This window comes from Sus scrofa, chromosome 5, assembly GCF_054392235.1.
Source record: "Sus scrofa isolate SSC_HxYL_T2T_F1_AM1 chromosome 5, Sscrofa_HxYL_maternal_Yorkshire_Landrace_v2.0, whole genome shotgun sequence".
Taxonomy (NCBI): domain Eukaryota; kingdom Metazoa; phylum Chordata; class Mammalia; order Artiodactyla; family Suidae; genus Sus; species Sus scrofa.
In genome coordinates this window covers 2089218-2113629 of record NC_139387.1, presented here as the reverse complement: position 1 = coordinate 2113629, position 24412 = coordinate 2089218, and the positions used below count along the sequence as shown (strand labels likewise).

The window sequence follows — 24412 nt, the reverse complement described above, 5'->3', positions numbered from 1 at the left end:
AATTTATAAAGAACCCTCACAACCCAATAGTTAAAAACACAGAACAATCTAATTATAAAATAGACCAAAAAAAAAAAAAAAAAAGAGAAGGAGACCGTTTACTTCAGAGGATATACAGAGAGTAAATAAGCATACCAAGAAAGGTTAGACATTATCAGCCCTCCATTAGAGAAGAGCAAATTAAAACTGCCGCAGAAGATCACTACACACCTGTTACATTAGCTAAAATGAAAAAAAAAAATGATACTATCAAATGCTCGCGAGGATGCTGAAGAACTGGGCCATGCGCACGTTACTTCTGGGCATGTAATACCAGCAGCGTTCTGGAAACCAGTCTGGTCATTTCTTTCACAACTGAATGTTCAATTGTTTTCTCCGGTATTTATCTCTGAAAAGTTCTGTTTATACAAAAAACCCTCTGCATGAACGTTCGTAGATGCTTTGTTCATAAGAGCCTCGAACTGGGAACATTCTGTGGGTGAATGGTTGCACAAAATGTGCTGCACCTATTCCATGGGTTGCCGCCTAGCTGCGGGCAGGGGCTCCTCGTGAGAGAACGTGCTGTCTTCTGTCTGTTCTGGTGGACACGTGAACCTACGCACGCGAGAGGATTGTATGGAACTAATGCACACACACACACACACGCACACACACACACACACACACACACATGCACACAGCGCAAGGAAAACTGGAGGTCGGATTCAGAGGCGTGGACAGTCTCACCATCCTGGCTGTGGGACTATATTATGGGTTATCCAGATGTCACCACCGGGGCAGCTGGATACACGTCTCATGGGGCCTGCCTGTGTTATTTCTCACAACGGCAAGAGATCTACAATTATCTCAATGAAAATACCCCCCCATGAAAAACCGAAGAGCAGAAATAGCAGGAAACAGGCGAGTTCAGCCATTGCAATAGGTTGAGTGTTTGTGTTCCTCCCACGAACTCACGTTTTGAAACCGAACCCCCAGGGTGATGGTGTTTGAAGTGGGGACTTTGGGAAGGGATTGGGTCATGAGTGAAGCCCCATGCATGGCATCAGTGCTCTTACAGGAGAGACCCAGGGAGTGGCCTCGCCCCTCCTGCCCTGGAGGACACTGAGAAGGTGCCATCTCTGAACCAGGAAGAGGGCTCTCCCCAGACACTGCTGCCCTGGTGCCTTGACCTTGGACGTCTCGCCTTCAGAACTGTGAGAAACAGTCTGTGGGTCATACGCCACCTGGCGTGTGGTAGTCTGCCCCAGGTCCAGACATCTAAATCTCAAAAACGTAGTATTGGTCAGAGGTACGAGTTTCAATGTGTATATCCAATATGTTATAGAATGTAAACAAGCCTTTTAAAGTCAAAAAATGCAAAACAGTGAGATCAGAGAGGAATACATAGGATACCTCGACCCTCTAATTAACATTGTATTTTTTATTTTTACGGCCGCACCCACGGCACGTGGAAGTTCCCAGGCTGGCAGTCGAATTGGAGCGGCAGCTGTCAGCCTATGCCACAACCACAGCAACACCAGATCCCAGGCACATCTACGACCTCCACTGCCGCTTATGGCAACACCAGATCCTTAACCCACCGAGCGAGGCCAGGGATCAAACCCATATGCTCATGGAGGTTCCACTGGGCCCTTAACCTGCTGAGGCACAATGGGAAGTCCTTATTAACATTTTATTTTTAAAGACAGTCATCTAACCAAACCCAGAGAACCAATAGTGGATAAGAAGATACGCATTATTCTCTAGAATTCTGTCCGAAATAATACACTAAAAAAGGAGAAAATTTTAAATATATGCACAAGGGTGTGGGAATTATTAGCTGTAGACCCCAAAACACCTAGAACCATGCTGGTACCTGCATTCCTGGGGTATCTTATTTCTTCGAGAAAACGTCTAAGGGGTTGACATGTTTTTACTTTAAGCAACTTGAAGGTGAGTGTGTTGCCTTCAACCACGTGGGTCCCGAGTAACAGAGCATCCTTCTGCTGAAGGACCCGCCCCCTCGTGCTCACTGGACTGACTGTAGGCAAGACTCGGCCCTGGATTCCATTTCCTGATGGATTAGAGTGGTTCTAGAGTCATCCCTGTGAGCCTGGGCACCAGGCATCTCCAGCCACCCCTGGGATCCTGGCACCTACTTTCCAGCAGTTCTGACCTTCTTCGGTGGGCTCTGCAGGAGCGCAGCCCCTCCCACCTGGGGCCCGGGAAGAGAGCCCCCCTCCTCAGCGCCTGCCTCTCATCAACTCCCGCAGAAAGGGTGGGAGCTCTGGGTCCTCAGCCCTTATTTATTACCAGGGACTGCGGGAACTTAATGACACATAAATCTCGGGTTATGAAGTCACAGCGCTACGTTTTCCTGGCTCAAAATGATCCTCAGGATAAAGTTACTAGGGAAACGGGGGCGGGGGTGCTTTCCAGGTGCCAAGTCCCCCGTGCTGCTTATTTTGAGGGTATGAGTCTTTCTTACCCAGTTACTCCTACTGTGCATGTGATTCAAGTGCTGGAGAGGATTTTTGCCCAACCTGGGCGATGCAAAGCCCAGAGATGGCTTTTGGAGGGGTGACATTGGCCCGTCAAGGAGGGGGTACCGTTGCCCCCCCAGCAACCACTGCTTCTGTCCCCACGTTTGGAAAACACCAAACCTGGTCTCCTCTGCTCTGGGACCCAAACGTGTCAGGTCTTGTGACCAGGGCACACCCTCTGCCCTGAAAAGGGAGCGTCCTGGAAGCACCTGCTCTTTGCTGACACCTCTACCTGTCCTGTGTACACCTGGGCCTTCCCCTCTAGGCTCCTTCTCCACAAGCAGGGCCGTTCTCCTTGGCCACAAGCTCAGGCCAAGCCCTGTCTTGTAGCATATGGCTCCTGGCCCCAGTCCCACAAAATTAGCCATGGCTTATCTTCACCCCCTGTTGAGGCGTGGCCCCGTGATCCAAGCTCCCAGGAAGACTTGGGCCTGCAGGAGGCAGCTGGGCAAGGCCTGGGGGCTACATTCCACTCCAGTGCCGCATCTGGAGGAAGCCCCCTCTTCCTCCCAGCCTGGGTCTGCCCCTGGCAACGGGCACCCCTCGCCCTTCCATGTGAGGGTCCACGGGTACGCAGCCACTCTGGCTGTCCTCTTCCAGCCCGTGTGGGACTTCAGGGCAGAGACCAAGGCAATGAGACCCCAGCCTCTCATCCCCAGCCTCCCTCAGTCCTTTATCTTCAGAAGGCCGGGCTCACATCCCTCCAAAGCGAGGGCCCCACGTAGTCAAGAGGGCATGTTCTGGAGACGCTTTCTTTCAAGGAGTTCAGGGTTGACGCACTCACGGTCCTGGTCACTGCTCTTACTCCGCTCCCACCGCCCACTGCCCCAGACCCCACTATAAATGCTCCTGGGACAGGCATCCTGCTTCCTTTTTCTCTGTCCTCAGAAGCTGTCCCAGCACGGGGCATGCTGGAGCAGGACCTTCTCTATCCCAGGAGAGGTTGTCCTGCTGTCCCCGGCATCCCCACAGCTCAGGCAGCTGTTCGACGTCACCAAAGCGGCCACCAATGGGTAAAGATGTCAGGATGTCACATGCCAAGAACTGGGGTGCGGCAGCCGCCATGAGGGGGAAGCTCTAGTCATCAGGGGTTCACAGCCCGTCCCGAGGCTGGACCAGTTGGGGAAGCAGCCCCCAGGAGGCACAGCAGGGAGATCTAGCAGGACCCATGCTTCCTGAGCTGATTCTGATTCCCAGAGACCTTAGCTTCTGCCGGCTGCCCGCTAACAGGCAGGCACTCACCATCCACCTGCAGAGCTATTCTTCTTAAGAGCTTTTCTACGTCCCCTCCTATTTCAAATAAGCCTGGAGCGTGTGCAGGGCGGCCGCGAGGACGGCCAGCTTATGGATGAAGAACACGAGGACTCAGAAGGGTGCATGGTTTGCCGGGTGTTACACAGCCCTGGAAGGGGCCAGGCTGCAGGATATTTCCTATTTTGTTGTTGTTGTTGTTGTTTTTTCTTCCTCTTTTAAGCTGTTCCTTTGCAGAGAATTCACCACAACTTCTGCTGTCTGGGGCAAAACTCCTAGGAAGAGCCCAGAGGAGCTGACAGTCTCAGACCCCCTGCCCCAGGAGTGCCGGTCAGGCGGTTGCCAGGCAGCCAGATGGAGGGCATGCTCCTGGGTCCTGGTTCCTGGGAGCTGTCCTGGGCCCTGGGTGCACAGTGAGAGGGCTCCCTGGTGCCTCGTCCCCTGTAAAGGATGGTCGGCGGTGGACACAACTCACCTCAAAGTGGGTCAGGGAGAGTTCTGGGGATCTCATTGCTCCACTGCTTCCAGCAGGCAGCATGTGACTTGTGCTTCTGGTGCCTCCAAAGAGGGAGGGATCAGAAGCAGGGGAAGTGGTGAAGGCACCTGTCGGATGTTTAGGGTGCGAAGAGGCTCCAATGGGAAGGGAGAAGGGTGGGCAGGAGCTCACGGGGCCCATGGGGCCCCAAGAAAGCTGCTTCCTCCTGCTCTTCCCTTTCAAGGCCATAACGTTGTATTCTTCTAGGTTATGAGAAAAAGGGAATTAGGGATTATTTGAGAAGATTTTCTGAAAAATCATCTTTCACAAGTAGCCAAGAGTTGACCTGTTGGGCAGATAGATGAGCAGCTTGAGTCATAAAGATTCCTAAGTGATGTTTTGCGAGAGTTATTTCCAGGGGGGTCAGAGCCGGTGAATTGCAGGTGCAAACTCATGCTTGGTGCCTGGTGTCTTAGAAAACACAGCTCAGAGATCCCGCCCGGGGCCATGAGCAATGAAGGTTTTCATTTTTCCAGGTCACCGAGAGATAAACACATCCATCTCAACTCTCTCAGTCATAGCTGGCCCCATGTCCCCTCTGCAGGAGGGACAGGACACCAGGCGGGCCTTGGGGTGCAAGGCTGGCCAGCACAAGCCTCCCCTTCTGGAGCCAGGTGACAAGGATGGCCCCACACCGTTTAGATCTTGTCTTCAGAGTCTGATCCCCCAGACGCCTCCTCTGGCTGAGATCCACGTACAATATTTTCCTTCTGTGGCCTGGCCAAGGCCACTCGGGCCAGAGGAGGCTCCAGGGTAGACGAGGGCTTGGGATCACAGTTCCTTACCCATCACCCTCTGTCTCCACATCCGAAAACGGGAATGTGGAGAACTACGAGCGTCATTGTCACTTATTCGTTGGATCTAAGGAGCCATTCACTGATGTTGCAAGAAAAAAAGAATTTTATTCAGGGCCACACCCACGGCATATGGAGGTTCCCAGGCTAGGGGGTCGAATCAGAGCTACAGCTGCCAGCCTACACCATAGCCACAGCAACACCAGATCCAAGCGGCATCTGTGACACCTACCACAGCTCACGGCAACGCTGGATCCTTCACCCACTGAGCGAGGCCAGGGATTGAACCCACATCCTCATGGATGCTAGTTGGGTTCGTTTCTGCTGTGCCATGACGGGAACTCCAGCTGCCTGGGACTCTTGATGCCATAGCTCAGTTCTTAGAAATAAAGGGCCACAGGTGCCATCATGAGATAAGACAGGAGTCACAGTAAACAGGTGCAGCCATTGTGAAGGGAGGCTTCTCAAAAGACTAAAACTAGAACAATCACTCCCAGGTATGTAGCCAAACAACCCCCAAAACACTCACTTGAAATGATACACACACCCCAATGTTCATAGAACCACTATTTACAATAGCCAAGATATGGAAGCACCTGAAATGCCCATCAGCAGATGAAGGTGTAAAGCAGAGGTAGTTGATACATTCACACACACACACACACACACACACTACTAGAACTGGAACAGTGCTCAGCCACAAAGAAGAAAGACATGTTGCCAGTTGCAGCGACACGGATGGACTTGGAGGGCATTAAAGCTAAATGGAATAAGTCAGACAGAGAAAGATGCACTCTATGATATCACTTGTATGTAGAATCTAAAACTACAACAGGAGTTCCCGTTATGGCGCAGCAGAAACAAATCCGACGAGGAGCCATGAGGTTGCGGGTTCGATCCCTGGCCTCACTCAGTGGGTTAAGGATCTGGCATTGCTGTGAGCTGTGGTGTAGGTTGCAGATGCAGCTCCGATTTGGCGTTGCTGCGGCTCTGGTGTAGGCCGGTGGCTACAGCTCCGATTAGGCCCCTTGTCTGGTAACCTCCATAGGCCGCAGGTGAGGCCCTAAAAAGACAAAAGACAAAAAATAAAATTAAAAAAAGCAAACTGGTGAATATAACAAAAAAGTAGACTTAGAGAGAACAAGCTAGTGGTTCCCAGTGGGGAGAGGATGAAGAGCTAAAACTATAAGGTATAAAATAAGCTACAAGGGGAGTTCCCATCGTGGCTTAGTGGTTAACGAACCTGACTAAGATCCATGAGGACACAGGTTCGATCCCTGGCCTTGATCAGTGAGCTGTGGTGTAGGTCAAAGATGCAGCTCAGAACCTGCGTGGCTGTGGCTGTGGTGGAGGCCGGTAGCTGCAGCTCTGATTTGACCCCTCGCCTCCTGGGAACCTCCATATGCCGCAGGTGTGGCCCTAAAAAAACGGAAAAAAAAAAAACCTCAATAAAATAAACTATAGGGATATATTGCCCAAACACAAGGAACCCAGCCAATATTTTATAATAACTATACATGGAGGATAACCTTTAAACGTGTACCCTATAACTTATGTAATATCGCACATCAACTATAATCCAAAAAAATCGAGACCCAGAGGGTCAGGACTCCCCAGAAGGAGGCTGAAGGGACATGAGGCGCAGAAGGCAGATGCTTCAGGCTGCGAGTCCCTCCACCTTTCTGACCAAGCCTGGCCCCCTTGATCAGCAGGTAGAACAAGCGGCCTCTGGAACTTGACTGACAAGGGACATGCCTCATAGGAGTGAGGTGCGTCACTGCAGTGATAAGAGGCCTGACTAAAGATGTGGTGCATATGTGCAATGGAATACGACTCAGCCATAAAAAAGGATGAAATCATGCCATTCGCAGCAACGTGGATGGACCTGGCGATGCTCCTGCTAAGTGAAGTCAGTCAGAGAAAGACAAACATCATGCAACATCGCTTCCATGTGGAATCTGAAATAGGACACAAATGAACTTATTTTCAAAACAGAAACAGACTCGCAGACATAGAACACAGACTTGTGGTCACCAAAGGAGAAAGGGGGAGTCGGGATAAACTAGGAGCTTGGGGTTAACACATACACACCACTCCACGCAAAACAGAGAAACCGCAAGGACCTACCGTAGAGCACAGAGAACTCTACCCAATATTTCCTAATAATATGTAAGAGAAAAGAATCTGAAAAAGAATATATATATATATGTGTAATATATCTGAATTGCTTTGCTGCACACCTGAAGCTAACACAGCATTGTAAATCAACTACACTTCCATTTACAAAAAAAAAAGAGCAAGATGCCTGCATGGATTTGCACAGTTCTATGATGTGTATTTTGCATCAGCTCTCAGTCCAAGAATGACTTCCTGATGCAAAACCCTCTCTGCCTGTTTTCCCACTCGTGCCCCCTGCCCCCCTGATAAGGGAGCAGCATCAAGTAACCAAACGCCCTTGAAGGCCCGGGTCTGGAAACCTTTCCACGTCCCGAGCCTGCATCCTTATAAGCTGTGTTCACGGGAACGTTACGTGGGGCTGTGGCTGGGAACGTTACGTGGGGCTGTGGCTGGAAACGTGGGTCATTTTCAGGTGGGAAACAGCACGGAAGACCCACGGCTCTTTGCCTGGAGCCCTTCCCAGCAAGGGTCCTCTTGGGCCGGGGAAGAAAACGGTGTTAGGAGAACTTTCCAGCGCATCCCAATTCAAAACCTTGATTCTGGGCAGAAAGAGCATGCACAGCGGTTGAAAGGCGACCAAGGACAAAGAGGAGGACAGGCTTAATTGCAGGACAGCGTATTCAGCGCCACGCCCTCTGTGTTTAGAACTTCACTTGGGGGCCCGGGAACCTTGACCATGAATGCAGGAAGGGACTTGCCTTTCCAAGAGGGTGGTGACCTTCAGAGTTCTTTTTCCGGGGCGGGGAGGAAGAAAGTTAATTTAATCCTGTCTTCTCGTATTTGTTCATGTGGGATTACATTCAATGAGTTATTTTTAATCATTGTTCATAAATCACCGCAAGGATGTGCCCCAAGGCACAGAACATTTGCATAAAATTAGTACTTGCTGCTCTCTGTCGTTCTGGGTTCTTGGGAAATTGGATGGACGTGCAGCTGATGGGGGGCCTTGGGGGTGTGGGTATCGGATGGGGCGAGGAAGGGCCGAGGGAGACGTCCTCCCAGAGGGCCTCGTTCAGATCACAACGTGTAACTCAGAACTTTAGGAGCCTCCTCAGTTATCGCCTCCACCCTGAAGCCCACCTTGATTTCGCTGGGCCCCACTAGGCTTTCCTCCTCTGCTGCCAGTGAGCCCGCCCCTCTTTGGTACTTGAATGCTGGGTAGTTCGGTCACCCACGGCCGCGTCCTCGCGTGGATCGGGGCTCCCTGCCTATTACACAAGGCAGAGGAGGTTCCCGATGGCCTGACAGAGGAGCAAGGAAGAGCCAGGGGAGAGTCCCCAGGGGTCCTGCACAGGCTGCCCTCAGGGTGAGGGTTCACATAGGAGATGCTCATTGCACCAGCGGCCACTGACTGGCTTCACGTTGGAAGGCGGGCTTTCTAGCCAACTTCTCAGGTACTTGGGTTCCTTCTCTAGGTGTAGACATGAACTCCTGACCTCGCCCCTCACTCTCCCTCGCTCCTGGGCACGGACGGGTTTGGCGAGAACTTGAACTCCAAATCCTCTCGAAGGAGACTTTGCAGGCTCTGCTCCACGGGCTTGGGCTGTGTTCCCGAAGTCAGGCCATGGGGCTCCTCGCCCCCAGCTGGCTCTCCCCTCCCCATTCCTGCATCCCCCTCCCCACCCCCGTCCTTGCGCTGGGCTGCGGCTCGGCCTGGGGGAGAGTGTTCACGCAAGGGCCTTCCTCCCACGGCCTCGCTCCTCTGGCCTCCTCCTGGCCTCTTCCCACAGCCTCCACGTCCCAGCCGGACGTGGTCAGACCCGCCTGGCGGAGCCCCCTCCGAGCCCCCACACCCTCCACCCAGGCCTCCTCCATCCACGCATCCACCCGCTCGCTTGGCAACAGCGGCACCATTTTGGGTGTTACGCACCCTGCTGGACGTTGGACCAAGGTCACACCACAGACGGAGCTGGGACGGAGGACGTGGCGCTGGGAGGTCCTCACGTGTCCGTTCCCTCACCGGCCCCCTTGGGGGTTGGTGAGACCCCTCTCTCGTCTCTGTTCCCCGATGCGAATCACATGCTCTGGGGTGTCAGATGCTCCCCTGAGGTCCAGGGCATTTCATCGTGGCTCCTACGGAAGCCTCTCGAATTCCAGCCCTGCTGGGCTTACCGAGAGCTGTGCTGATGCCGAGCTTCCTGAGTCAGAACAGCGGTCCCCACCGGGCGGAGGCGCCCCTCTGTTGAAATGTTTGAGACTTTCTGAGTCCGATAGGCGCCTCCCCCGGAGGGCTTCTCTGAGCTCTCCGGATGCTCCCGCATGGTGAGGTCCCACAGGGGGTCAGAGACATCAGGTCTTCCCGGCGTTGCTGCTTGTCACACGACTCGGCAGACTTGCTGGGGTTCAGGATCCCACAGGACCGGTCTAACAAAACAGCACAGAGCAGGTGACACAGCAAGCGGGACACACGGGGTGTCTAGGCCCTTCCTGAGCCCTCAAGGTGTGTTTCCTCATCTCCTAGATTCTGCCCAAACCTCCGCAGTGAAGGTGAACCAATGCAGGTGCACAGGGTTCGACCCCCCCCCCAACCAAGAATGGTGTGGTCCAGAGCTGAGCTCAAAGCCCTGGGTCCCTAATCCCTGTCCTGCATCTCAACCACGCGGCCCCTGAGCACCATGGGATGGGACTTTTTGGTCTTGCCAAGTGCAGACTGCTTCCCTGGGCCCTGCTGCTCAGAGAGAAATTGGCACATTGGATGGACGCCATTGACAAGCTCTCCTAGTGAACCCTTTTCGTGAAAAATGAGAGTCTCCCCACCCGTCCCGGGCTGAGCCCCAGACCCCCCGTCTAGCACGGACGGCAGACTGGTGTTTGATGATGCACGGTGACTCGTTTGGTCTTGTCATTTTCCGCATCAAGACTAACGCACGTGATGGAAACGATGGCCGCACGTGTGCAGCGCTGGGCAGCCCTCAGCGAGTACGTCTGCGTAAGAGCGAAGATCAGCCGAGAAGGAAAGGCGCAGGAAGGGAGGAGGGCGGGTGGCCCAGGCTGTGCAGCCTTGCCCGCTCTCCAGAAACCGGAAGCCTGATCTGAAGGGTTGTCCACGTCTGGGGTGTGAATGCCCCCACTGTGGCCAATTGTGTCCATCCATCCTGGCATCAGCAGAATGGCTGTCGTCTCTCCCAGGCTGGTACATGCCAGCTTCTGTGCCCGCTGCATGTGGCATCTCAAGCTGTGACCACAGGCTTCTCCTGCCTTCTCTTTATTCTTGGTGTATTTTTGCAAGGGGAGAGGCACGGCTTTGAAGTGACAGTGACCGTGTTACGGCTGGGAGTCCACTGCCAAGGTAAAGACAGCATCAAGATACGAAGCTGTTGTGCATTTATGTCAAGCCTGACGAATCAGCCCGACAGCCTGATCCACATTACAGAAGCTCTGTGAGGGGAAGTGAAAGAGAGCGTTGACAGCGAATGCAAGACACGGAGCCAGAAGAGCTTTGGCTTGAGCAGCCTTGCGTCACCCCTTTGAGATTCTGGGCGGGAAACGGGGAGTGGCAGAATTTGGCCAAGACCAGGAGGGGCCAAAGAGGCAGGTATGTCCATTTTCTTCTGTTTCCATGTTGTTATTTTATTTATCCGTCCACTTAGTCACTCATCACTGTTGTGTTCCTGCCACCCGCCAGGCGCTGTTAGGCACGGGGGCTGGGAGCTGGGGGAGGCAGACGCTGGTCCTTCCATCTGATGGGTCCTGGAGCTTGGACTCTCCACCCGGGAACCTTCCACAGCAAACTGCCTATATGTGGAGCCCCTGAGATGGGGGATGCTTTTGCAGGGAGGTACCTGACAAGTCCTGAACCTTAGAATCCTAGTGCCAACTTCACCATAAATTATCTTCCAGCTCATGGAGGGAGACGCTACCTGTTGGCCACTCTGCCTGGCTTTGCATTTGATTCTTCTGTTTGTCTTTTTAGGGCCGCTCCCGTGGCATACGGAGGTTCGCAGGCTAGGGGTCTAATCGGATCTGTAGCCTCTGGCCTAGCCACAGCCACAACAATGCAGGATCCAAGCCGTGTCTGCGACCTACACCACAGCTCACAGCAACGGCAGATCCTTAACCCACTGAGCAGGGCCAGGGGTCGAACCCACGTCCTCATGGATGCTAGTTGGGTTCGTTAACTGCTGAGCCACGACCAGAACTTCTGCGTTTGATTCTGATAAGACCTCTTGGTTCGGTTCCCGGAGGCAGATCCTCCAAGCTGCTCTTAGACTTTGGTGCTGTCCAGACTGATGAGAAAGTCTCGGCCATTCCCGAGCTGGCTGGGCTGTGCCAGCAGAGGTGGACACAGGAGGCCCTCAAAGGACGGTGCTGAGGAGAAGAAAGCAAAGGTTATCGGGACTGAGAGGCCTGGCCTTGGCCCAGGAGAGGAGAGACTCTGTCCACGGCGTCGGGGAAGGCAGTGCCCCCGCCCCTGCAAGGGACTTAGCCCAGCTGAGGGTCCCAGTGAGTGGATGGGAGAGAGGTCCCGTCCAGAGAGAGCACCAACCCCAGTGCCCTGAGGACCCCAGGGGCTCATGGGACGGGGCTGAGCAGGGGGTGGAGGGTCTGAAATCTGAGACTGGTTTCTGAAGGCCGCGGCCCTTGGCCTGGAGAACTGCAGAGACCCTTCCCCTCTCTCTGTGTGGAAAGGAAGAGCTGAGCCAGCCTGGGACCGTGGGTGGGGCAGCTCCCTGTCTCCAGGCCGTCAGATGGGGGTCTCCGGACAGGATGGACCACAGCCAGAAGCATGGCCCCAGGCTGGGGGGCTCTGATGGACGTTTCAGGTGGGCTAGGGCAGCGACTTAGGACAGTAGGAAGAAAATGGGCTTGGAAATGAGGTGAGGGATGCTCGTTCTGGAAAAGACCTTGGGCAGCTTGCCAAGCGCTCTCCCTTCACGTGTGTCCAGGAGATGCTGGGTCCCCCCGGCAGGCAGGGGTGGGGAGGAGGACCCGGAAGGCAGCGAGCGGCCATCTGGATGCTCCACAGCACTTAATGAGCTAGGAAGGCGGGAAGAGACCGAGTGAGGTCATTTTCTCTGGTCTCCGGAGCCAAGTGCTAGAGCATCCGAAATACTCCAAGGAGGGAACACACAGGAGCAGAAGCAGCACAGGGAGGGGCTGCCGCTGGAGGATCTAGAAAGACAAAAGGCCTGAGGTCCTCTCTGCTGGGCTCAGCGGCGCCCTGGGATCCAAGGTCGCCATTCTGCTCCCAGAGCCGTTCGCCGCGGACCCCACTACCAAGGGTGTGGCGACGGGTCAGAGTCGGTTCCCTGGGGTCTCAGCTCACAACAACTTTATTAGAAACTCTTCCTCGTGTCCCAGGAAATGCTTCTGTTTTCCCAGGCAGAGTGACAAAATGATGGGATGAAATAATTGCTGTGATCATTAACCCCATTCATCAGGAGAGTTAAGAAATCAGTCAATGGCCACATATTAATGGCAATAATATTTGGGGGGGGGGTGTGAGGGAAGATGTTCCTGGCTGCATCCAGGCCTGAGGATTAGGCTGGCTGCTCTAATTGACGCTCAGCTGGGTTTGAATCCACTCCGCGGGAAGCAGAGCGGCATTAATTACGCAGCTCTCGGGCCCTTGCCGGCTCCCCTGCACTCCGGTCTCAGCCCAAATCGCTCCTCTCTCTGCAGCCGTCTTCCTGGCAGACGTTATTACATTTCTGATGAGTCAAATAGATTTTCTGCAGGCATTAAATTTTTAGTAAACAGCCCCAAATTAACAGCTATTTATGACATCTCACTCCGGGGATCAAATCAAAAGCACCCATTTCAGATATAAATCTCTCTCCCTCTCTGCTTTTAATGAACGGATATTATTTTTGTTGTCGCTGCTGCTGTCCAAAGTGGAATCAGACATATGCCCGCTCTTCCCGGCCCCCCCTCATCATGCGCCTGCTCCAGCCTCCCATCCAGAAAGCGTGAGTACCTTTAGGAAGCGCCTTAATTTTCCATAATTCAGTGAAACGGGCATGCATCTGGAATCCGCCTCCGTGGAGGGAGCTCTGTTCTCATCGACAGCAATGCGCTGCATTTTAATGAAAACAATTTAGCCTGTCCTAATGTCATATCAGGGCAGCACAGCCCTCACCAGAACCTGATTTGGGAGCCGGTCTTTTCATTATTCTTGGGGTTGTGGGGCGCTAACGGAACGCACGCGCCTCTCTGAGTGACCTTGCTGGGGGCAGTGTTCCAGTCGGCGCTAATGAGGATGACTTCACGGTCCAGGGATGAAAGGGCTGGTGGGGGTGGCGGCCGCCGTGGGCCTGCACTCCCTTCCCAGGGTAAGGCCATGGGCTCGCGCTGCTTATTTATGGTGGCAACGATGAAATACCGTCACACCTGCCCAAGCTCCCTGCCTCCTGGCACGGAGACCTCCTTTCAGACTCCAGTAAATTTTGAAGAATCACGGAGGACAGGACAGAATTGCCTCCTTCCCCTTGAAGGGGAGAGGCTACAGCTTTCCAGTCGTGTGTTAACACCTGTGTTTGTGGCTTCATGAAATGGGGCGGAAGCTGGTACCACCCTGGTGATGAGAGAGGTCTGCTGGCTAGGTGTGCGTAGTCAACATGCTGGTTTAGCTCCGCTCCCTCCCAAAGACTCATGCAAATGACAATGAAGGGACTTTTCAGAAGGTCTCAGCTCATGGGGGCAGAGAAGAAATGAGGGCAGCACCAGTTTGGAAGCAGGTCACGAAAGGCTAGCGGAGGGTGGCCCAGCAGAAGCAGCCTGTCTTGGGCTGGGTTCCACCTCAGAGGACCTGCGTAAGAGAGAAGGGAGGTGGGACATGGAAGGGAGGTGCCATCAACAGCTTAGTGCAGAGCCACCTCCACGACCTGATCTCCCTGGGAGAGCCTGAGAGCCCATGCAGAACACATGCCCCTATTAAAAGAGCAGCAAAGGCATTCCTGCTGTGGGGCAGTGGGTTAAGAATCCTCCCATGGCAGCAGCTTGGGTTGCTGTGGACGTGCTGGCATGATCCCCAGCCTGGTTCAATGGGTTAAAGAAACTGGTGTTGTTGCAGCTGTAGTGTAGGTCAAAGCTGCCGCTCAGATTTAGTCCCTGGCCCAGGAATTTCCACATGCTGTGGGTGTGGTCATGAATTTAAAAAATAAAAAAGGGTGGAAGAGATTTCTGAGGACATCTTTCTGAAAACTGGAATTAGAAACAAAGAAATGGAGGCTAGGAGAGAAGATAGAAGAAAAAAAAAAAAGGAAGAAAATTAGATGGGTCCAAGACGTCAAATATCCTCATGATGAATTTCAGAGGAAAGAGTATCACATGCGGGGGAGTTAGGAATTCAAGACCGCTTCCCAGCGCCCAAGGCTAGAGGGGAGCCCCCACGTCTATGCACCCACATTTTTCCTGAAGCAGGTGAACGGTAGCACCTAGGAATCGACATTTTGGCTAACTTGCTCAGTTAAGTCACCACATCTTGAGCAGCAGCTGTGATTAGCAATAGCCTGCATTGGGGTTTAAAATAATCCTTAGTCTCTAAGCTTGCTTCTGACTTCCGGTCAAAAAGGGGGGTGAATGGGTGTGGGAGGAAGCACCCCACTGGACTTCCCCAGTCCAAGTTGAAGGTGGCCGTCTCTGCATTCCCAGGCTCATGGGATTGCTTGTATCCTTTTGCTTGTGGGAGAGAATAGTTCAGGGCTTACACTTGGCCTGAGCTACTGTAAACACCTCGCCTGTGGCTCAGGGATGCTCTGCGGGACGAGGTCACATGCCATGAGTGTCTACTTCAACTCACTGAAAGATTGGACAAATCATCTCAGGATGGTTCTTCTGGCCCATGGGTCCCAGAGCGAGACCAGTTTATGCCAACCTTTGTGTGTTATCTTCGTGTGACCTAATATAGCTTGGTTGGCCACTGTGGTGTTCTGGTCTGCAGGACTCACGTAGGCTCTGAGTGGGACTGAGGCAAACCCATGAGGTCAAAGTGCTTCCCTTTCTTGACAGTCACCCTCAAAGGGCCACCTGTCCCTCTGAGGAAGGGTTAGGGACCTTCACAGCAGAACCCCACAGACTTTCCTGGAGACAGAAACCTCACCTCACTGATAAAAGCTTTAACCTCCTAGGCGCCCCCTGAGTCCCAAAGTGCAGATTTAATCAAAGGAGTGAGAAATTGCAGAAGCAAAGGAAAACAGTCAAGCAAGACCAAATAATAATAGTTCAGCCATAAAACAAAGTCATGGACTTTTAGTCTCTCCTCAAGAGATGGAGGTGATATCCTGAGCCATGTCCTTGTGCTGATTTGCAGCTAGTGACACCCCCACCAAGGGGAGAAAGTTCGCTGCATTCCGATCACCAGCACATAGACCCCAGACCTGTTGGAACCAAAGGTTGATGATTAAGATTCCCTAAGCATCACCCTGTTACCTCCCCACCAACCAATCAGGGGATTGTACCTGAGTTGATCACACATCTGAGACCCCCCCCTCCCCACACTGTCTTCAAAAACCCTTCCCTGAAAGCCATCAGGGAGTTGGGGTCTTTTGAGCAGGAGCTGCCCCATCTCCTTGCTGGGCACCTGCAGTAAATGCTGTACTTTCCTTCACCACAACCTGGGGTCAGCAGATGGGCTTTGCTGCGTGTTGGGAAACAGACCCAGTTTGAATCAGTTACAGTGTACACATGTGACTGCACAGCAAGGTCATTCCGCAAAAGGACTGGACCTCCCCCTACGATGGCTTTGGTGAGGAGGCAGACTTTGCCCAGGCTGGACCTGGCAACTTTCTCTCTGAACTCAGCTGTGATTTAACTACTTTGCGGGCTTGGAGGAAATGAGGAGTCATGAAAGAATTGGCAGCCCTTTATGAGGCAGCGACTGCAGGCAAAGTCATGGCAAGGTCTTTATGCAGCAGGAGATTAATTCATCAGAAACGGGAGCCGGGCAACTTCCACCAGCAGGAGACCTTCACGGGCATTTGGAGGTTCAAGGTTGCCTGTTCCCTGGGCATCCCCAAACATCTCCTCAAGTCTCCTTTCTTTGCAACCAGTTCTTAATCTCAGCATGGACGCTTGGACAATGTGCGAGTTATACAGAATGTCAACTTTGAATCCCTGCTCACCACTCACTTCTATGATGGGTCTGATCCTCAGTCACAGCGGCCACACAAGATAATGGACTCATTCATGGCTGCCATAGAAACCTTCTGGTTCTCCAACTGGGCTGCACTTGTAGGTGCAAGACCCTTATTTTAACGTGCCCTTGTAATCTCTCCGGGGTTGTGATCAGAAGCCCACACACTCCACAATTACTGCAATCTTGGTCACCATGCCCAAGGGCAGCCATCACCTGATTCTTCAAAGCCCTGCCCTGTGTCAGCCCTCTGTCCCACGTTGCCTCAGGCATGCTTCAAGCACCTGCGGGGTCATTGCACCTGGTGTGTTACTGTTTAGGATCTTCTCCAGCAAGGAGGTCACTTGCGCTCTCATCCCCAAATCCCACTTCAGGAGTCTACTTCCTGGACCCTTCCTGCGAGCAACAACCGTCTCAGTCGGGATCCTGGTGGAAAACAAAACTTACACAGATGGTTTAAATGGAGAGAGAGCTGGATGAAATCACTTGTAAGTGTGTGGGGGCAGGGGGGCAGGAAGGAAATGAGGGCCATGAGAATGCCAAGCACTCCAACAACAGGAAGACTTTGCCACCCCAGGAGCCAGGGGCATGGCGAGATGCTATGTTAGCAGAGCCCTGTGGGATCCCTGCTGGGGAGAGATGCCCCTTCTAGCCTCGAGCCTCCAGCCCTGCAATGAGATGCCCTCTGGGGGCCAAACCAGAAGCCAGCCACAGGGGAGCTGACTCATAGTCTGTTGGTGTCATGGCTGGGAAAGTAGCTGGGAGGGAACAAGGTGCAGTGGGAAACACAGTTCCATTCATCTCTCTCCTCTTCCTGGCTGTTTTTCAGAGGCTGTCTTCATCAGACTGGACTGGGCTTTCGCTAACAACATGCCCAGGTGTGGAGTTTGTTTTATCCTGCTTGGATATGCAGCCCTTCTATTGGTGGGTTCATTTCTTTTAACGCCATGGAAATTGATTTCTGTTAGTATATCTTCTTTCCTCTTCTCTTTCTCTTTCTTCATGGGAAGAAAAAATATTAGACTTTCTCATTCTGTCATCCAGAGACAGTTCTGAATGGTGGTGAAAAGCAGGATTGCTGAAGAAGACAGCCTGGGTTTGAATCTTGTTTCCAAAAGTTCCTAGCTGTGTGACCATGGGCAAGCTGCTTGCAATCCCTGTCCTTCTGAAATCCCACCTGTAAAGTGAGGATGAGATCAGCAGTTTGCAGGTTTGAGGGAGGATTAAACAGATGACACCAACATATTTAAAAACTACAGATCTTGCCAACTGCTATAGTAATTGCTTTACAATATATATATTTGCTATTTTAGGGCTGCACCTGCGGCATATGGAAGTTCCCAGGCTAGGGGTCAAATCAGAGCTACGGCTGCTGGCCTACCTCTCAGCCACAGCAACTTGGGATCTGAGTCATGCCAGTGACCCACACCACAGCTCACGGCAACAGCAGAGCCTTAACCATCAGCGAGGCCCGGGATCGAACCTGCATCCTCATGGATACTAGTCGGCTATAGCTGAGCCACAGCGGGAACTCCCTGTAATTGCTTAATGCTAATGTTGCTGCTTCAACATCTGGGGTTAGCAGAGGTAAACGGCTACAAATAGAATGAATAAACAATAAGGTCCTACTGCACAGCACAGGGAACTATGTTCAATACTGATGAACTATAATGGAAGCGAATATGAAAAATCATCTCTCTCTATATGTGTATGTATGTATAACTGAGTCATTTTGCCGTACAGCAGAAATTAGCACATCGTACATTAACTATACTTCAATCAAATTAAAAAAATTAACTCTGTCTCTTCACTTGCCTAGTAACCTCCTTGTGTTCTTGTTTCTTTGAGCTGCCTTTGGGTTATTTCATGAGACGCACCTTCTAAGTTCCTATTCCACGTTCATAGCTGTTTTTTCTTTCTTTTTAAAAAATTGCTTGTAATTTGCTTTTAAACACACATTAACTTTTTATGTAAAATTATCTTTTTTCCCGTATAAAGTTTTTTTTTTTAATGTTTGGTTGATATATTTTTTTGCAAGCTCAGTAAACTGTAAAAATCTAATGCCTGGGGAAATTTCACAAGTAAATCCGCATATGCAGCTGTGGTCCAGATGAAGATGTGGAATATGCCTGCACCTCAAAGGCCTCCTAATTGTCCCCCATCCCCGTCAGTAACCCCAGAGAATACACACTTAGCATTCTCCAACTTCAAGACAGGATGAAGAGGCCTGATCACCTTTTGTCCCTTGTCCCATGCTTAAATGCCCAACCAATGAGTTGGTCTAAAGCAGCCCCAGTAAATTAGCAACACAAGTCCACCCACCTCTAAACTCCACGCTCTCCCACTCCCAAAACACCAAGCGGTACACACTCTGCTCTCCTGGACATGGCTGTGTGAATTTTGAATTCCATATAATGCAGCCTTGCCATGATGAAGCCTTTTTGGGGACTGGTTTCCATCAGCCACACACTATCTATGGGAGCCACACCTGTCAGTGCTGGAAGAGAAATTCTTTCCCATGGCCCACGGGTTCCGTGAACCCGAGTCCGTGCAGTATTCCAAATTCTTTCCAGTTTTAGAGAACTACAGGCAGAGCTTCTAGAAACATTCTTGAGCATGTCTGTGAGCGAGTATATATACACTTCCCGGATTTACTCAGGAGCAGAGATGCTAGCGCCAAAGTCACGTGAATGTCAAGGCTTCTCAGGTCCCTGCTGTGTACCCGCTGCTACCCAGTCTTCCTAAGGCGATGACAGGACTTCAGCTTCCAGCAGAGGATCCCACATTTGGTACTGTCCCTTTGTCTGTCACCACATAAGCCATTTTGGGAGGAGTAGAGTGCTACCTTGTTTTGACTTGGTTTGCATTTTTCTGATGATTAAGGAGACAGAGTACCAATGTTTGTGGGTTTTCGTTTTTTTCCTTTGAGCTTTTGGCGATCCCCTTTGAGAAAGGCCTGCTCAAGACTTTTGTCCATTTTTCTCCCCGAGCCTCCAAGTTTTTATTACTTTGTAGAATCCCACTACATTTTGGATGTCGGTATTCAAATATAACCTGCCATGGTACGTCATGGACTTCGTTTTTAGGTTCCTTAAGGTTTTAAACGACGTAACGCACAGATACTGAATACACAGTTCCAGAAGCTTTGGCAGATGCATGTACCCACCCGGTCCATACCCCAGTAAAGGTATAAAACACTTCCCTCAGGGCAAAGTTGCCTCCTAGCCCTGCCCGGTGATTTCGCGCACACTCTCTATCCTGGAATTCTGATTTCTATCACCATAGAGCCTGTTCTCCTGTTCTGGAAATTCATGCGGATAGACTCTTACAGCAGGTGTAACTTTGTGTCTAGCTTCTTGCACTCAGGGTGCTTTTGAGGTCCATCCACGTGGTCACGTGGTTTATGAGCTTGATGCATTTGGTTACTGAGTAGCTTTTCATTGCAGGGATAAACCACAATCCGCTTATGCATTCTATTGTTGATGGATATTTGTGTGGTTTCCTGTTTGGGGCTATGATGCTTAAGGCTGCTAGAAACCTTCCTATAAAAGTCATTTTGTGGACATATATTTTCATTATCTCTCTAAGTGGAACTGAATAGTAATGGGGTAAATATATGTTTAGAAAGCCATTTTATAAAGCAGTAGTTTCATTTTGCATTTCCACTAGAAATACATGTAGGTTAGAGTTGTTCTAAATCTTTGAAAATATTTGGTGTCTTCAGTATTTTTAATTTTGAACATTTTTATGGGTATGAAGTGGTTCTCAGTTGACTTTCAGTTGCATATATAATTTACATAAAGAATATATATGTGTTTGTATATATATATGATCTGTGGCTTGTTTCTAAAGTTTTAATGTTCATTTTAACAAGAAAAGTTTTTAGATTGATAACATCTTTGATGAATCAAAGTTCATTTCTCTTTTTGTCTTCTTGAAAAAAAATCATTGCCTCCCTGAGAGTTAGAAACTTTAAAATATATAGTTTTTACAAAAAAAAAAAAATTTTGATTGGGATCTCTGGAATCCATGAATTAAATTAGGGAGAACTGACAACATGAATTTTGAGTTTTCCAGTCCATGGGAAAAAATATCCATTCATCATACCTTAAATTAATACTATAGGTGTTTTATAGATTTTTGGTGTAGTGATTTTGCAGATATTTTCTTTTATTTATTTCTAAATATATTTTGTTTTTACTCTATTGTAAATGCAAACTTTTCCTTTTCAATTTTCTTGTTGCTATCTAAAGATACACCATTGATTTTGTATATTGTCCTTGCAGTCTTCATCCTTGCCAAAATCACTTATCACTGTTAGAAACTGTTTCTTTGTTTTCTTTTGACAGATGCCCTGTTTTCTTACCTGAAAACTGTTTCTGAAAAATGAAGTGCGTGTAAGTTTTATTTTTAAATCTATGCATTTATTCCTTATCTTAGCCTTATTGCCCTGAATAGCATGGATCTTGCACACAGTATTCAATTAAATAGTGAGAACGGACACCCTCGCCTTGTCCCAAATCCTGGGACAGAATCATTCAACATTTCACCATTAAGGAATGTTAGCTGTAGGTATTTTTTTTTTTTTTTTTGTCTTTTTTGCTATTTCTTGGGCCGCTCCCGTGGCATATGGAGGTTCCCAGGCTAGGGGTCCAATCGGAGCTGTAGCCGCCGGCCTATGCCAGGGCCACAGCAACACGGGATCCGAGCCGCGTCTGTAACTTACACCACAGCTCACGCCGGAGCGTTAACCCACTGAGCAAGGGCAGGGACCGAACCTGCAACCTCATGGTTCCTAGTCAGATTCGTTAACCACTGCACCACGACGGGAACTCCAGCTGTAGGCATTTTTTATAGATACTCTTTAACGGCTTGACTAACTTGTCTTCAATTATTGGTTTGTTGAGAGAGTTTTCATTATGAATAGCTGTTGAGTGTTGGTCAATTTTTTTTTTTCTGCGTCTAAAGAGATTATCACAAAATTTTCTCTTCTGTGCATGCTGATTGACCGACTGAATGTCAAACCAGCTCTGTGTCTGCGATGTCTGCTTACTTCCAGTATGCTTCATAGTCATGTATTGCTAGGTTCAATCTACTAACAGTTTTTTAAGGATTATCATTTTGTCCATATCTGTGATGAACATTATCTACGATTTCCTTTTTTTGTAGTGTTTTTGTCAATTTTGCTAAGTTATGCTTTCCAAAGGATTTGTTTGCTTTGCTCAAATTGTCACTGAAATACAGTTTTCAATTTTTTATTGTTTCTGTAGCATATGGAGTAACATCTATTCTTTCAATCTTTATATTGACAATTTGTATTTTCTTTATTCTCTCTCTCTCTCTCTTTTCGTTTATGCCTGCACCTGCAGCATATGGAAGTTCCCAGGCTAGGGGTTGAATCGGAGCTGCAGTTTCCAGCCTACACCACAGCCACAGCAATGCCAGATGCCATCCATGTCTGCGACCTACACCACAGCTCATGGCAACACCAGATCCTTAATCCACTGAGCAAGGCCAGGGATCAAACTTGCATCCTCATGGATACTAGTCAGATTTGTTTCCACTGAGCCACGATGGGACCTCCCTATTTTCTTTATTCTTAGGCAAACTTGTTAGGTATTTTTAAATTTTGTTAATCTTTTTTAAAAATACATTTTACTTTTTTCTATTTAATTAATTCTGCTTCTTCATTATTTATTTTTACTCTATTTACTTTGGAGTTAATTTTTCTCTTTCTAGTTTCTTTAGAGGAAATTTGGACAATCAAAATTAAATCTTTTATTTTTTAAAGGTAAGCATTTAAAACTTTAAATTTCCCATTAATCCCTGCTTTAGCTGCATTTCACAAACTTTTGATTTGTTGCATTTTCATTATCAGTTTGAAAAATATTTTCTAATATCCCCTGCCACTCATGTTTTATTTAGATGGTCATAGGATAATACAAGACCAATTTGCAAAAATCAATTGCATTTTTATTAACTAGCAACAAAAAAATCCAAAAATAGCATAAAAAGAATAAATACTTAACAATAAATTCAAGCAAAAAGGCACAGCTTGTACAATGAAATTTATAATACATTGCCAAGAGAAATAAAAGAAGATTTAAATAAACTGAGAGATATTTCATATCCATGAATCTGATGATTCAATATTGTTCAGATGGAAATTCACCTGTAAATGTGACAAAATTTCTTTCAAATCCCAATGCATTTATTTGCAGAAATGGGCAAGCATATCCTAAAATGTATATGGAAATAGAGCCAAAATAGAAAAAGAATAAAGCCAGAGGTCATGCACTACTTTATTTTAAAACTTAGAATCAAGACACAGTAATCAAGATAAAGTAGTGCTGATTCAAGGAAAAGTATATGGATAATGGAGCAAACTTGACAGTCAACAACATATCTAATGTTTACTGTCACTTGATTTTTTTTTTATAAAGTTGCCAAGATAATTCAATGGAAGAAAAAATAGTCTTTTCAACAAATGGAGCTGGGACAACAGGATATTTAAATATGTAAAAACAAACTAACTTGGATCCTTACCTCACACCATACACAAAATTTAACTCAAAATGCATGATAGGCTTAACTATAAAATCTAAAGCTAAACACAATCTAGAAGGAAATGTGGATGGAAATCCCTTGCAGTCTTAGACTGAGCTAAAATTCTTAGAGAGGAGAGCAAAAGCATGATTCATAAAAGGAAAAAAATGGTATATTGGACTTCATCAAATAAAAATTGTTTCACAGCTGCACTATTCGCAATAGCCAAGATGTGTAAACAGCTTAGATGTCCATTGACAGATGAATGGATTAAGAAGATGTGGTACGTATGCAGAGTGGAATACTACTCAGCCATAAAATAGAATGAAATAATGCCATTTGCTGCAACATGGATGCAACTAAAGATTCTCACACTAAGTGAAGTCAGAAAGAGAAAGACAAATACCATATGATATCACTTGTAGGTGGAACCTAAAATATGGCATAACTTAACCTATCCACAGAACAGAAACAGACCCACAGACATGGGGAGCAGACTTGTGGTTGCCAAGGGAGAGGGGGAGGAAATGGGATGGATGGGGAGTTTGGGGTTAGTTGATGCAAATTACTACATTTCCAATGGATCAGTGTTGAAGTCCTACTGTACAGAACAGGGAACTGTATCAAATCACTTGTGATAAAACATAATGGAAGAAATATCAGAAAAAGCAAGTATAAACATGTATGACTAGGTCACTTTGCTGTATAGCAGAAACTGGTACAACATTGTAAATCAACTATACTTTGATCAAAACAATTTTTTAGGAAGATTTGGTCCTTCAAAAGACTTTGCTAGGAAAATGAAAGAACCTGTCATACTCAGTGAGACAAATATTTGCAAATCATATACCTGATAAAGGATTTTAATCTAGAACATAAAAAGGACGCCTAAGAAGCAAAAAGACAAATAATCTAATTAAACAAAAGCCTAGATGAAGCATTTCATCTAGGAAGATGTACACATGCCCAAAACACATGAGACACTGTCACCACCAGTAGCCACTGGGGGATGTAAAGTACAACCACAGTGAGAGCTACTTCACAGCCACGAGCGGGAACAAAAACCAGCTAGACGGAGGGTGGCTGCGGATGTGTAGAAACTGGACTGGTCATAGGCTACTCAGAAATGTAACACAGTGCAGTCTCTTTGGAAAACAGGTTGGCAATTTCTTAAAAAGTTCAGTGTACATCCCAACAACTCCACAGCGCAAAATCTACCCGAGACCCTGAACGATGTCTCTGCACACAGGTGCACATGGATGATCCCAGGAGTGTTATTTACGAAAGCCCCTCAGTGGAGACAGTTTCAGCGCCCATCAGCTGGGAAGTGGATGAACAAAAGGTGGTACATCCATTCCATGGAATATCCAGTGATTAAAGGGAAAAAAACCCTACTCTATATACTACAAGACAGATGAATCTCAAAAACATGATTTTACATGAAAGAAGACAGATGTAAAAGAATACATATGGCATAACTCCCTTTACAAAAAAATTTCCAGGAAAGGTACAT

General features: G+C 48.7%; 1 long non-coding RNA gene across 1 annotated transcript; it reads right to left on the bottom strand.

Annotated features, from left to right (window-relative positions):
- Positions 1-7296: 7296 nt before the first annotated feature.
- Positions 7297-13435, bottom strand: LOC146403068 (uncharacterized). The gene is made up of 2 exons (XR_014804648.1): positions 13198-13435; positions 7297-11588 (listed from the first exon to the last, which is right to left on the bottom strand). It is a non-coding gene; the product is annotated as an uncharacterized LOC146403068 (long non-coding RNA).
- Positions 13436-24412: the final 10977 nt, after the last annotated feature.